Here is a 15,742-nt window from a genome sequence, read left to right on the forward strand (position 1 = left end):
AGTGATTGACCCTCAGGTCCAACAGATCCTGCAAGCATATGAGAACCGCACTGTGCATCTTGAGAATGCATTGCAGCGCCTGGCAGGTCAGTATCAATCACCAGCTGAATTAAAAAAATGTCAAAGGTTGATATTTCCAGAACAAAAAGGCGACAAATCTGAGGAGGAGGAGGAGGAGGATGAAGACTCTCCATGCAGACCACGTGTCCCTGTCACCAATCAGGATTTGACGCAGGTAAGTAGACTACAATACAACTTAAGACCCAGAAAAGGTAAGAAAGGTGGGGACTCAAAACATATGTTTCCTATGATAGCGACGGGAGCTGGTGTGCCTATTTATCAGCCCCTTCCGCTAAAGGATGTGTCGACACTTGGTGAACGTTTACCACGTGTGGCGAATGGTGGACGTAACTTCCTCCAGCAATTATGTATAGTTATGCAGGGTCATGTTCCCTGTATGGGTGATTTGAGACAGATTTTGGGCATAACAGCAACAAATACTGAGATCCAGACTATAGAACAGCGTGCGGATGTGCAGGACCTTCCGGACTCCACTCTTTTAGTGGAGGTTCAAGGTCCAGTTTTTAATACCATCAGAGAACTTTTTCCAGATCCACAGACTGCAGCTCCATCCTGTTTCCCCTTCACAGGTAAGGACCCCAACACATTTTACTCAGAGTGCGTCCAGAAATGGACAGACAGCACGGGCAGAGATCCCAGCCTGTCACCTCCTGAGACAGTCATGTTTAGGACTGCAATCCTGGCAGGATTGCCTCAGGATGTGCAGGATTCATTAAAAGCAGACCCAGACTTGATGGCGAGTGATGAGGGTCGTTTCAAAAGGCATTTGGGTTATCATTGCAAAGCACATTTGGACAAAAAGGACAAAGCGGAGGGAGAGATTGAACAGCTAAAAACACAGTTGTTAAAACTCCAACTAGCACAGGCTCGTAAAGAATCCACTCAGGATAAACAAGATAAAAAGGAGGTTAAAAAAGAAAATAACATGATGAGTCAAATATCCCCAGAACCAGCAGCGATTATGTGGCAGGCGCCGGTTTACGGAGACCGAGGCAGGAGAAGAGGTGCATATCCTGGAAGACGTGGACCACCCAGGGGACCCCCGCCTGCAGCAGCTGGAGATGAATGCTTCATCTGTGGTGATCTGGATCATTGGGCAAAGGTCTGTCCACTCAGAGGTACCCAACAGCGGCAGCATGCACACTCCAGAGGCAGGGGGCGTGGCGGACACTCACGGCCGCTCCAAGCCCCTCCTCCACCTTGGCAGGGACCACAGGAGTGGCAAACCGGACAATACCACTAGGGGTGCCCAGGAGCCTTGGGACCACTTGGTGATGCAGGAGCCATGGTCCCTTTCAAACTCAGAGGTAATCATATGATGGGATTAGTGGATACTGGAGCGACTTGTTCCTCTATAAACTGTCAGTTACCTACATCTGCTCTGACAAATGAACATATGAACTTTGTTGGCTTCTCTGGGACACCTCAAAACCTGCAAAAGACCATCCCACTCACTTTTGAACTGGCTGGTCAGAAGGTGAAACATTCATTTGTGCATTCACCACATACACCTGTGAATCTGTTGGGAAGGGACATTCTTGTCAAAACAGGTGCCAGCATCCTGTGTTCTCCAGATGGGATACAGATCACCTTCCCGAATGGACATGTTCTGACTGGATGCCATGCCACACAATATGAGGGACAGTGGTTGCTGCAGCCTCAAGCACAGCCAACCCCCACTGCTGACATCTACTGGGCCCTGTTGGATCCGGAGACCCCTGAAACACCAGGTGTTTTTTATGAATTTCAGGTGTGGAAATCCTGGATCTTGTCTTTAAAGCCATATTTCCCGCCTCCAGATGAGCTGCACTGCACACTTTATTACGACAGAGAGGATGATCAACTATATCAGGAAGCATTTCATCAGGTTGAAGGCCACACGTGGCATTTAACTTCCACTGATATATATATTGGTCCGGAGGGTGTAGCAGCTCATTGTGTATTAACACACACACAAATGCAATGGTATCGGATGTCAGACACAGCGGTGCCACACATATCATTAGCATTATCCCCTGGTCATGAGGCTCGACAACTCGGACCCATGACTAAGAGGGGCGTGAACAACACAGACTGGCAGGATTGTGCTCATTCAGGTGTCCAATTTTCTCCATCTTCAAAAATGTACAGAATAACTTTGCCTTTGACTACTAACTCCTCAATACTGGAGCATGTATGCATTGCCAGACATCATGGAAGGGAGAAGACGGATCATGAAGATGCAGAGGGGTTATTAAAAACGCTCCCTGAGTCTTTATGGTCTGTCGGTCCATTTGATGTTGGTTCATGCTCCACCATTCCCCCGGTGGAGATTCAGGTAACTGCGGGAGCCAAGGTGTTCAGACCACAATACCGCTGGGTGAAGGATGCAGATGAAGGGATGGAGGACACTTTGACTGGTTTGTGGAAATCTGGTGTTATTGAGCATTCGCAGTCGTCATGGTGTACTCCTTTGCGACCGGTTTTGAAAGCAGATGGTGAAACATATCGAATGGCACATGATTTAAGGGCTGTGAATGATGTCACCATTACTCCAGTCCTCCCTGTGCCTGATCCACATCGCATGCTGTCAACTTTAACCCCACAATGTGTGTGGTTCACTGCTATTGATTTAGCAAATGCTTTCTTTTGTATTCCGTTACATGAGAACAGCAGACATCTATTTGCATTTCAATATAAGGGCGTCCGCTTGCAGTACACTCGCTTGCCACAAGGCTTTAAAAACTCTCCTGGCATTTTCAATCAGTGTTTGAAATCTTGTCTACAGGATTTTGAGTTGCCAGAAGGTTGTGTTTTGCTGATGTATGTTGACGATCTCTTGCTAGCAGCTCCCACTGCCGAAACCTGCCTTCAGGCGACGAAGGATCTTCTCCTGAAGTTGTGTAATTTAGGTTTTAAAGTTTCTAAAAAGAAATTGCAATGTTGCAGACGAGAGGTTACATTTCTTGGCAGAATTGTTTCTAGCACGGGATCATCAATGTCTACGGAGCATAGAATGTCTATTTTGCAGCATAAACGTCCAGAGACAGTCAGAGACATGTTGGCTTTCTTAGGTCTTTGTGGTTACAGTAGACATTTTCTTCCTTGTTTTGTAGAACGCACTGCCCCCTTGAGGTCAATAATTAAAGAACAGGGTGTAACTAACCTCACAGCCGTGTTAAACTGGACAGCAGAAACTGATGAGATTTTTGTCACATTAGTGCAGGACATGGCATGCGCGGCTGCTCTCGCACCACCAGATTATACTCAGCCGTTTTATCTTGATGCTTCTATGACACCCACAGTTGTTAATGCTGTTCTTTTTCAGAAGAATCAGGGTAGACGGGATGTGCTGATGTATTGTAGCATCTCCCTGGATGCTGTTGAAGCCCGCGCACCACTTTGTACTCGCTATGCTGCAGGGTTAGCAAAAGTCATTCTAAAAACAGCACACATTGTGATGTCGCATCCTTTGATAATTTTGACAGAACATTCAGTCACATCGTATGTTGCGTCATCTTCTTTTACACTGTCATCTTTGAGACAGACGAGGCTCATGAAAACTCTGACAGCTCCAAATATTCAATATCAACACACGGGGATTAACATGTCAGAGGGAATTTCTGTGGACCCCCACTCTTGCTCTGTAGCTGTGGCGAAGGAGCTGCGAACTAGGCCTGACTTGGAGACAAAGCCTCTTCCAGCAGGAAGGATTTTCTTTACAGATGGTTGCTGTTTCCGCTCCAAAGCTGGACCCCTTCAGGCAGCAGCTGCTGTGGTTGAGTTTTCTGGAGGTAAGTTCATCACTTTGACTACACAAACTTTGACAGTTAAGCCGTCAGCACAGGCAGCAGAAGTTCTGGCCCTGTGCCTGGCCCTTGAAGCTGCATCTGGAGAGCAGGTAACAGTATATTCGGATTCTGCTTATGCTGTGTCAGCTGCATTGTTGGATCTCGCTGCATGGAAAAGGAACTCTTATCTTACAGCAAGAGGTGAGCCCATAGCTCATAAGGATCTGATGCAGCGACTGGATCATGCGCTTCAAATGCCTTCCAGAGTGGCGGTGGTCAAAGTTCCGGGTCACAGTAAAGGTAATTCTTTAACAACAAAGGGAAATAATGCTGCTGATGCGGCTGCGAAGGCAGCAGCAGGGTACAACCCCACACTTCAAATGGTGAGTGTTTACACACCACCTGAGCTGTTGGAGAGTCCCACGCATGATGACCTGGTGACCTTGCAATCCAAAACCTCGCCAGAGCAGAGATCCTATTGGCTTCAAAGAGGTGCAGTGAAAACCTCGGATGGATTGTGGGTTGGTCCGTATGGCCAGCCTGTGGCACCAGACGGGCCTCTTCTCCAGCAAGTCCTTAAGGAGAGCCATGGCCCGGCACATTTAGGTCCATCTGTCATGATGACAAAGCTGTGCATGTGGTGGCATCCCAGGTTACGTGATGTATGTCATGCTTATGTGCAAAACTGTACGATTTGTCAGTCCTACAATGTTAGGCCCACCCTCAAACCTTTGCCAGGAACTTTTGATCCTGCCCCCTGGCCAGGAGCTGAGATTGTGATGGATTTCACTGACATGATCAACCCCGTGCAAGGTAAGCGGTATTTGCTGGTTATCGTTGATTCCTTTTCAGGATGGCCGGAAGCCTATCCTTGCAAAAAAGAGGACTCCCTCTCCGTGATCAAAGCACTGGTAAATCATTACATACCCACACATGGTTTCCCTGCAAAAATTAGGTCTGACAATGGGACCCATTTCAATGGTAAGCACCTACAGCAAGTTGAAGCATCTTTTGGTTTGCAACATAAGTTTGGCTGTGTTTACCATCCTTCTTCGCAGGGCTCTGTGGAACGTATGAATCGCACGTTGAAAGAAAAGTTGGCAAAAATATGCACCTCCACTAATTTAGATTGGGTGACGGCTCTTCCATTAGCTTTGTTGGCTGTCAGACAATCAGTGAATCGCAGAACAGGTTTCTCTCCGTTCGAACTTTTAACCGGTAGATTGATGCCAGGTCCCTCGTCGACTATTAGACCTTTAGACGACGCACACTCCCCCAACAGGTCCTTAGTCACATATTGGAAAATGTTGCATGCTTTCTCATCATCTTTTTCTGCGCAGATTCGAAAGAAGGACGTGCCCCCAGCTGACCCACCAGGTGCAGACCTAGCTGACTGGACGCACGTTTACGTGAAAGCCTACAAGAGGAAGTGGTCAGAGCCTAGGTGGACGGGTCCCTATCGTGTTACTGCTCGAACGACGTCTGCTGTGCAGCTGCAAGGCAGACACAACAAGTGGTACCATTACTCAATGTTAAGACCTTGCCTTTCACAGGAACGTGGACGGGACGCCAGTTAAATCTGAACGGGACACTGAACTGTTTGTTGTTAAAATTTTTGCTTTCAATTTCTAATTTTTCATTTATATTTTTCCATTCGTTTCTATTTTTTCGTTTATAATTTTACATTTAATTTCTATTTTTTCATTTATATTTTTACATTTATCTTTTTATATTCAATTTCTATTTTTTCCGTTTATATTTTCTATTTTGATTTTACTTTTTGCATTCCATTTCAATTTTACCTTTCTACATATATTTTTAATATCGTTTTATATTTCTGTGTTGTGTGTTTTGCCCATGTCTGTGTCTAATATGTTTTCTTCCGCTAGTGGACTGGGATTTTCCCAGTCCAAGAGAGGGAGATGGACATTAGCAGGTATTAGTTTTGTTGTATTTTTAATATTTCTTGTATGGTTCACCTTTTCTGATGTACAAACCCACAGGCAGACAACTACAGGACATGAAAGAACCAGGCGCAATGCATTTTATGATATCTGGACTTATACCAGGGAAGCTGAACAATTAATGTGTGGCTCTCTGGCGCCCCCTGTAGCATTCCCTTATTTTTGCTACAATTCTAATCAGACCATGGATGTGTTGATTATAGCACCAAAGGGGAATTTTAAACATAATCACTGGGGAACAGCAAGTGAGTGGCAGGGTTATCATTGGTACATTCGAGGATTGTCAGGGGATGAAGGATGGGGATCTATATTTAGATCCACAGCAGAATCATCTTGGGAGAAAGGTACCTTTGGTTGGACACCCCAGGCTCAACAATGGTCCACAATTATTTCTAATTTTACAGTTTCAGATTCATTTTTTACTTTCCGTGTTAACACTACTGGTCAACCTTTTCCTACACCAACAAAGGGCTACATCACTTTTTGCTCACGATTACTTATTTGTGCATGGGCAAATGGTAAGGATCCGTGTTGGCAGTTCATGTTCTGCCCAGACTTCAATGCCACCACCCCCACCCCCGTAAGGACAGTGTCAGGTGTCGGTCCGGCCAGACAGGTTAAAATCATAGAAGGTACTCCTTCTCCAGACAATTGGTTCCAAGCTATAACAGGTATTAGTGCAGACGCTAATAACTGGTTGTTAATGGTAGAACAGGCAGCTAACACAACCAACGCTGATTGTCTGGTTTGTATGGGCCCCAGACCTTTACTTAAGGTGGTGCCTGCCACTGTTACATCACAATGTATTGCAGACATCATGGTCAATTCAATTCCTAACAAATTACAATGTAATGACTTAAATCAGTATTATCCAGTGGTCCCCAGTGAGAAAGGTAAGCCCATTTTTGACAGGAAAGTAGCCAAACAAAATTTCTCATGTTTTGAATTTTCAGAGGATAAAGGTATTATGTCTTTGGGAAAAATTGATTATGACTGGTGTAATAATATTCAAACCTTCAGTAACTTCAAACCTATTTCCAGAGCTGACCTCTGGATTTGGTGCGGGACGGATCAGATTTTTGACAGGTTACCTATGAATGTATCAGGACGTTGTGCTTTAATATCGCTATTACTCCCTGTGTATGTTCAACCTGTTGCTTTATCAGATTTCTTAGCTGTGGTGGAACAAAAACATGACTCAAAGCCATCCTGGAGGAAGCGATCAACTCATTGGAATGATGCGGATCCAACTTATATTGACGCATTAGGTGTGCCCCGTGGTGTGCCTGATGAATATAAATTAGTCAATCAGGTGGCAGCCGGTTTTGAAAGTATTTTTCTATGGGTAACTCCGAATAAAAATGTTGATAGAATTAATTACATCCATTATAATGTTCAAAAATTAGGAAACTACACTATTGCAGGGTTTGAAGCAGTTCATGAACAGTTAAAGGCCACATCACTAATGGCATTCCAAAACAGAATTGCGTTAGACATGTTATTGGCGGAGAAATCTGGAGTTTGTGGTATTTTTGGGGATCAATGTTGTTCTTTTATCCCCAACAATACACAGTCAGATGGAAAATTGACAGTGGCGATTGAAGGTATGCGCACATTGAATAACAAAATGAAGGAACATGCAGGCATAGATACATCTATGTGGGGTGACTGGCTAAAAATGTTTGGTCCATGGAAAACTTTAGTCTCATCCGTTCTCGTTGCAGGAGCAGTTTTTTCAGCGATTCTCACACTCTGTGGTTGTTGTTGTATTCCCTGCCTTAGGACCCTTATGACACGCCTCATAGAGCAGGCTCTGGGAGAAAAGGTTCGGGAATACGGACAATATGCAATGTTACCTGTTAGTGATCCCTTTTCACCACCCTGGGTGGGAAATCAGTCTGTGTGAGTTTGTTCTGTTTAACCTATCTCCATTTTTTTCCCTTAATTCTAGGTGTTTTCTTTTCTTAATAGGAAGTGTTATCTTTGTTGTATTTTTTACCTTTTTACTTTTATATTTTGACTTTTTAAATTTGAATTTGACTTTTATATTTTCACTTTTTTAAACTTAAGTTTGACTTTGAATGTTTTATTTTTCTGTACTTTTATATTTGACTTTTTTAAATTTAAATTTGACTACTATTTCATGTATTGTTCTTCGTAAATGCCAATGTGCCAAATATCTAGTGAAGCATAAGTATCCTTAGGGATGGTCGCTGATGGGGCACAGGACCGTAGCGAGAATTTTCCCTGTCCAACTGAACGTTTCTTAAAGATGGTTAATGCAAGCTCTGACAGGTTTTCGCTCCTACACTTATGAACAAATCATTCACACCTTTGAAGGGCACATTGGTTATGATAAAGATTGTGAGGGCGAGAGACCACAGCTGTTTTGATTGCATGATGTGATGATGTGTTTTTATTTTTTGTGTGACCTCACTTCGTGAGGTCAAGAGAGGGAAACTGAAGGAATTTATTTTTTGTGGTTCTTATTTCTCCTAGGTTTTTATCTTATCTTTATTTCTTTGAAGGTTTTCTTTCAGGTTTACTGTGTGTGGGTTTCAGTCATTTCAATTTAAAGGGACTTCCTGATAATTGCATATGTAAAGAGGTTTTGATGCTACAGCTGCAGAGTCATCCCCCTCCAGGAGAAAACAGTCTTTGATCTTCTAAGACCATCTGGAAGCCTTAACTGTAGATCTGACATGGACCAGAATTAAATTGTCTCTAGGATTCATTTTAAATCGTGGGAAACCCTGGAGGTGTCAACTCGCATGACAAGGACAAAGGGTTGAGACTGACTGCCTGCGGAGAGGGATCCGGGCGGCTGTGCTGGACCCCCATGGGGACACCGTTGGTGGTCGGACAGCGGTCCGTCTTTGAAATAACCCCCCTGGACGTTTGAAACAGGAAGCCAGGACCAAATGTGGTAACTCCTAATATGGACGGACGACGTAGGCAGGCTCCCTGCCAGCCAATCCGAGCGTCCGGAGGAGGAGTCTGGACACCATGCTGTGCTACGAAGGAGGCGGCTGAAACCGAGATGTTAAAACAGCTGGACGGAGGAACTTTCCTTTGTTCCCAACAGGCTGACACGTTAAGACGTTTGTAATTTGGCGCTGTGCAAGCTCTGAAACTTTGGGAAACCGGATATCTGTTTTATTTTGTTTTACTCTGTTTTAGAAATATTGTTAGGGAAATAAATGTGTTAATCTTTAATCCGGCCGAGTTCCGTGGTTTCTCCTTCTCGACCTTATTGAACATGCAACAAGGAAAAGTAATCTCAAAGCGACAGATTATATTTTTCCAACACCATATAGGCCCGCTAAATGATCTAGGTGGTAAAGAAGACCTGGTCTGTAACTGGGCCACTGTATGTAGGACCCATGTGGTATAACTTACATGGGTCCCACATGAGGAGCCCTCATGGGCTAACCAAATAGGCCCAATAAAGGGTCTATGTGGGCGAAGAAGACCTACTCTGTAACTGGGCCACTGTATGTAGGGCCCATGTGGTATAAGTTACATGGGTCCCACATGAGGAGCCCTCATGGGCTAACCATATAGGCCTGCTAAAGGATCTAGGTGGGGGAAGAAGACCTGGTCTGTAACTGGGCCACTGTATGTAGGACCCATGTGGAATAAGTTACATTGGTCCCACATGAGGAGCCCTCATGGGCTAACCATATAGGCCTGATAAAGAGCCCGGGTGGGCAAAGAAGACCTGCTCTGTAACTGGGACACTGTATGTGGGACCCATATGGTTTTGCCCACATGAGTCCCAGGTGTGGAGCCCTCATGGGCTAACCATATAGGCCCGCTAAAGGATCTAGGTGGGCAAAGAAGACCTGGTCTGTAACTGGGCCACTGTATGTAGGACCAATGTGGTATAACTTACATGGGTCCCACATGAGGAGCCCTCATGGGCTAACCATATATGCCTGATAAAGAGCCCGGGTGGGCAAAGAAAACCTGGTCTGTAACTGGGCCACTGTATGTAGGGCCCATGTGGTATAACTTACATGGGTCCCACATGAGGAGCCCTCATGGGCTAACCATATAGGCCTGATAAAGAGCCCGGGTGGGCAAAGAAGACCTGGTCTGTAACTGGGCCACTGTATGTAGGGTCCATGTGGTATAACTTACATGGGTCCCACATGAGGAGCCCTCATGGGCTAACCATATAGGCTGTATAAAGGATCTAGGTGGGCGAAGAAGACCTGGTCTGTAAGTGGGCCACTGTATGTAGGACCCACATGGTTTGCTACAAATGAGTACCACATTAAGAGTGCTAATGGGTTAACCATATAGGCAGGTATTTTAAAAGGTTGTTTTGTATTCTGTTACTAGACATATGCTTAAAATCCAAGAAGATGAGTAAAATGACAGAACCCCTGAAGACTCTTTCCAAATTGAATATGAATCACAGCTTTTCTAATTCTCATCAGTCCAGCTGTTAACACTGGCTAAATTGATGAACCACAAATAGACATACATTTTAATATTTTACCATGTTTTACCCAGACCAACCTGCATTTGCAATATTGGACAATTATGACATTTATTTTTTCCTGTCCAGAGTTTTGGTAGTTTGTAGAGGAAGTGCTGAGATTTTGAGGATGTAGCAGTAAGCAATTAGATACAAGTAGGGTGACCACTTGTCCCAATTTTGGCACCATACAACCATCTAGTCTTCTGTCTGGCTTTCCTATTTATTAAAAATATTTACTTTTTTCATTGGTGCTCAGTGTATCCAACACAGATTCAAGTTTTTAACGACACAGTTTAAGATGAAGTGGTAACTTTGTTTGAACATAACACATTTGTTGTGTTGCTGTCCTATTCAGAACAAGCCTGGCTTCAAGGTTCAAGGTTTTTTTATTGGCCATGTATGCATATGCAGTCAATGCTTAGGGGTGCAAAGGTCTCAAGGTAACGTTTTGAAAAAGAGGAATCATTGTGCTCCGCTCATGTGTCGAAGTGTCCTTGGGCAAGACACTGAACCCCACCTTAACTCTGTTTTTTAAGGTTGACGCAAGTGTTCGGCAGCGGAGCCACCACCAGTCTGTGAATGTGTGTGTGAAAGGGTGAATGGAATTATGACTGTAAAGCACTTTGGGCCTTCAAGGAAGGTAGAAAAGCTCTGTATCCGTGTACGACATTTACCATTTACCAGTATTGTAATTTGTCCTATCACAATCTGACACGTCACCGGACCAACGGACAGCCATTAAAAAAAATGTGACGTCAGCATTAGTCCCAGGACCCTGAAGGACCTCCAACGGTAATTGCAGGCTGAATAGTTTTGGTACCTACACCTACTATACCCTAACTTAAATTCTAATACACAGAAAACTAATGCTATATACAGTATGTTTTGTGAAACACAGCAGTTTTTAACCTTTTTCAATCCACCCAGTTTTAGTGCATACAAAATGAACCAAGACTTTTATTCCCTGTAACTTGCAATCAACAAACAACACAGATTTAATCTCAGGGCCCTGCAGAAGGGCACTTGCAACCCATCAGTGGGCTCAGGCCAGCTGAATAAGAATTGCAGGCAATTAGATTGCAGATTACAAGTTATTAGACATTTATTTGGATGGTGGTCTTTGGTTGCATTTCAGTTATTAATTTTTGACATTATTTTAACTGTGGCAGTCTAGCTGTGGGAAAGGTGAATGTGTCGTGATGCTGTCCTCTGCGCTGTGTCTCACGCTTTGCAGTGTTTCTGTTTTAACAGAGTGAGCTGGGTGAGGTGAATATCTAATAATTCCCTTAGTTCATCTAATTTAGTGCATGCAATTTTAATTAATTTTTTTTGGAATTATGTTGGAAGTATTTAAATGTGAAATTGGTTGGAACACAGCAGAATATTCCCCTTCGTAGTAACACCTTTGCACTAATATGGGGCGGCGGTGGTGCAGCGGTAGGGCAGTCGACCCATGATCGTAAGATTGCAGGTATGATTCCCGCCTTGCATGCCCATGTGTCGCAGTGTCCTTGGGCAAGACCCTGAACCCCACCTTGCCTCTGGTGGGAGGTTGGCGCCAGTGTTCGGCAGCGGAGCCGCCATGTGTGTGTGCATGGGTGAATGGACCTGTGACTGTAAAGCGCTTTGGGCCTTCGAAAGAAGGTAAAAAGTGCTATATAAGTATATGCCATTTACCATTTAATCACAATGAGCATAAAGAGCAATTTGCTATTTTTTCTTTTACTTGTGTTAGCTTACAAAAATAGTTTAACATCTGTCATGCAAACTTACCTGACACTACTACTGAAATAAAATGTGTTCATATGCTGGATTGGTTTAGTCTAGTTTTTATAGAAAATTTTAATATGTAAATAAAATGACTTTTTTATTGGAGTAGAAACCTGCCTTATTACAAAAACCCATTTTGACTGTTGAAAAGTAAAAAAAAAATAGAATTAAAGTTTTAATTTTTCTCAAAGGGCAAGCAGGGTGGTTTAAGGAGTTCAAAGTGGTAAGCAGGCGTTGCTGATTGGACGGTTGCTGCGTTTTGAATCTCCCGCTCATTTCCTGATACGGATTCAGTCAGTCGTCCTGGTCCGTCAACGCAAGGAGATTCTGCACTTCTGTCGCACCATTCATCCAGGCCATTTATTGATATCAAGGTAAGATACCTTTTTGGTTTTGTGTTTTGTTTACAGCTCTAACTGGCGATGATAAATGTGGTTCATAAAAGCATGCGCAGCTCGGGAGTGTTGTTCTGTCCTGCAGTTGAATCCATCCACGTTACAGCGGCTTTTGCATTTGAAAGAAGCCGGTGTCACAAACGGGCAGACAACTAGTTTCCACGTGCAGAAGGTTTATTTCCAGACATGATGACAAGTATAGGGTCGCGTCACCGATCATCCAGCCAGTGTGTGTCGGCGTTTCACCGAGGCGTCAAACAAGGAAGCGCATCCTAGTAACAGAGTTGCCAGATTCGGCGGGTTTCCGTCCAATTTAGTGGTTTCTATTTGGATCTTGCGGGGATAACTTGTTTTGGCCATATATAATTTGGCCAGGTTTTGTGTGAAATGTTTTTTTAGTTCGTTTTATTATGAGTCTGAATGATCTTATTTTGAAAAATGACCGGAATTTCTCGGTAAAAATGAATGAATACTAATCAGTCCAGCGGCGAGTTTAGATCCATAAAATGCAAAATCTTTTTTGTTTTAGCTTTTTAGTGTATTATAATGTTGATTCCTCACAAAATGACACCTAAGCGGTATTTCGACCCATTCGCGAGTATTCCTCTAAAATCGAGCGGGTTCTTCTCATGAGCTGACGTGAAGAACACATTATTGAGAACGGTCCCGTTCATGAGAGTCTGCGCTGCCGGCACCGCCCACAGACACACACCCACTTTCTCCGCAGAGCAAAAATGTTTGTCAAAAGCGCTTTATTTTTATATGCACAATATGCACATCCATCTTTGCAGAAGTTTGAATGTTTTTTTGTTTTCCTGGGAGAAACGCAGACACGCTGCCGAGGCCGACTCCATCTGCCGAGATTGACGTCACACACACAGAGCGAAAGCCGGTGACTCAGAGGATGAGTCCTGTTATTTCCAGTTTGGAAAAAAACGCAGGATAATAACCAATATTTAATCAAAAAAATCCTTTTGTGTGTGTGCCAAAGGTAATATTATCATATATATGGATGTTGCTTACTATTAAGGGCTTAGAAATAACAGGGTATAGGCCCCTGTATTGAGTTTCTGGAAGTATTTAATAGTTTTAATTATGCTTAATATATATATATATAAATATATATATATATATATATTTAGAGTAAACGTAATTTTATTTATCATCCTAGAGTTACTTGAACACTTGCTTCAGGGAATGGTTATTTCAGAGTTTAGTTGTTTTGTCCCTTGTGTTGGTCAGGTCACCTGCAGCTTCACTCAAGTTGTCGTGACAGACTCGCCGATATAGATTTCATGTCAGCAGTTGTAAGTTTATACTTAAAGTTTTATTTTATTATTTATATATGTAATTAAGCTGTTAACGTTTAACTGCATCTTTCTATCTTGTGATATTTTCTCTATTTAAAAAGGTTGCTGTGGTTGGAGTAATTGGGGACTCTTGGACGATGCAACCAGAAGAATGATGGGCTTCCTCATGTCCAATGAGTTGGCTCTGCAATATAACCTGTTTGGACGTCATGGAGAGAATAAATTCTGCTAACTGCGTCTTTTTGATGTCTTCTATGGTAATTAGAGTTGAATTTATTAATTTATTTTCATCACTGACAAATGATTTAGTAAGTTTAATCCCAGGCTAAAATGAATACTTTGTTTTTTGTGATTTCTTTTTAGGGGCAGTGAAGAAAAAATGACATCACCCAACCAGTCCCACTAAAGGAAGTGGAGAAGGGCCTCTCCAAATGGTTTGTTGGAGCTCGTGACAGGGGAGGAAACCGAGCTATAAGGACTCAAAGAGAGCTTGAATATCAAGCCGATGGAGCTTGTTCTCAGGAACCGTCAAGGATGCTATGAGTATTTTGTTTTACTGGATTTATTTATTTTTTCGTCACATAATTGGCACACATTAAGGTTGTTCATATTGTACTGTACCAAGTGAAGTAGTTCTTTATTTTATTAAGTAACTGTTGTATGTTAGATCCTGTGTGTTATCTGTTAAACCTTTGGGTGACCTTGCCATGGTCTTGTATCTCGTTTTCACAATGCAGGATCAGGATAATTTATTTTCTTTTATTAAATTGAAACATTTTAAAAGCATTTTGTTGACGTCATTTGGAAAATTATGTTGTGAAACAGTGGGATTTTACAGAATCTTCTCATTTGGGTTTTAGGAAAGCTAGATGGAAAAGAAGACCCTATAATGGTTCACTGGTATATAGCACTGTAGGAAAACACAGGTGGGACCTCAATGGCAACACTGCACAAACCCACTCATGGCCCACATGGTGGCTTATTTAGGTCCCACATTAACCCAATATGCAATACTAATTGATGCTTAAGTGGGGCCAAAATGGGTCATGGATGATTACCTGATTGGGGCCCATCTTTGCCCTGTTTCAATCATACTTCCAGCCCACAGGGGCCTACAGGAAACCCACTGACCACCCACTTCAAGCCCATGTGGGCACACACAGTTGGGGCCACCATGGAAACTGCGGACAAACCCACTCATAGCCCACATTATAGCCCATTTAGGTCCCACATAAAACCCATATGCAATACTGATAGACATATTAGTGGGGCCAACGTGGGTCTTGTGTACTTTTCCCAGTTGGGACCCATATGGGTCCTGTTTTAATCCCACTTCTAACCCACAGGGGTGAAAATATGGGCCCAATGTCAGTTCTAATGCTACTTACCCACTTGTGACCTACAGGAAATACACTCAGCACCCACTTCAAGCCTATGTGGGCATACACAGTTGGGGCCACCACGGAAACTGCGGACAAACCCACTTATAGCCCACATTATAGCCCATTTAGGTCCCACATAAAACCCATATAAGATACTGATAGACACATTATTGGGGCCAAAGTGGGTCTTGGGTAGTTTACCCAGTTGGGACCCATATAGGCCCTGTTTCAATCCCACTTCCAGCCCACATGGGCAAAAATATGGGCCCTACATGGGTTCTAATATTATTTACCAACTTGGGGCCTATCTGACACCCACTCAGCACCCACTTCAAGCCTACGTGGGCATACACAGTTGGGGCCACCACGGAAACTGCGGACAAACCCACTTATAGCCCACATTAAAGCCCATTTAGGTCCCACATACAACCCATATGTGATACTGATAGACACATTAGTGGGGCCAAAGTGGGTCTTGGGTAGTTTACCCAGTTGGGACCCACATGGGCCCTGTTTTTATCCCACTTCCAGCCCACATGGGCAAATATATGGGCCCTACATGGGTTCTAATATTATTTACC

The 15,742-nt window shown here is 43.4% G+C and overlaps 1 protein-coding gene across 4 annotated transcripts in view; it reads left to right on the forward strand.

Annotated features, from left to right (window-relative positions):
* Nucleotides 1-15,742, forward strand: part of LOC101160457 (protein phosphatase 1 regulatory subunit 29) — a 450,803-nt gene that overhangs the window by 412,170 nt on the left and 22,891 nt on the right. For 2 of the 4 annotated variants that reach the window (XR_013653967.1, XR_013653962.1), the window contains 4 exons: nucleotides 17-12,448; nucleotides 13,712-13,776; nucleotides 13,881-14,036; nucleotides 14,143-14,565. The exons of 1 other annotated variant lie outside the window; for it this stretch is intronic. The gene's annotated coding sequence lies outside the window, so the exon portion shown is untranslated. Of the gene's footprint in view, nucleotides 1-16; nucleotides 12,449-13,711; nucleotides 13,777-13,880; nucleotides 14,037-14,142; nucleotides 14,566-15,742 lie in introns of those variants that run through there. One more of the 4 variants, XR_013653972.1, reaches the window with a different exon arrangement.

This window comes from Oryzias latipes, chromosome 1 (assembly GCF_053564925.1).
Source record: "Oryzias latipes strain Hd-rR chromosome 1, Olatipes_Hd-rR_3.1".
Classification (NCBI taxonomy): Eukaryota; Metazoa; Chordata; class Actinopteri; order Beloniformes; family Adrianichthyidae; genus Oryzias; species Oryzias latipes.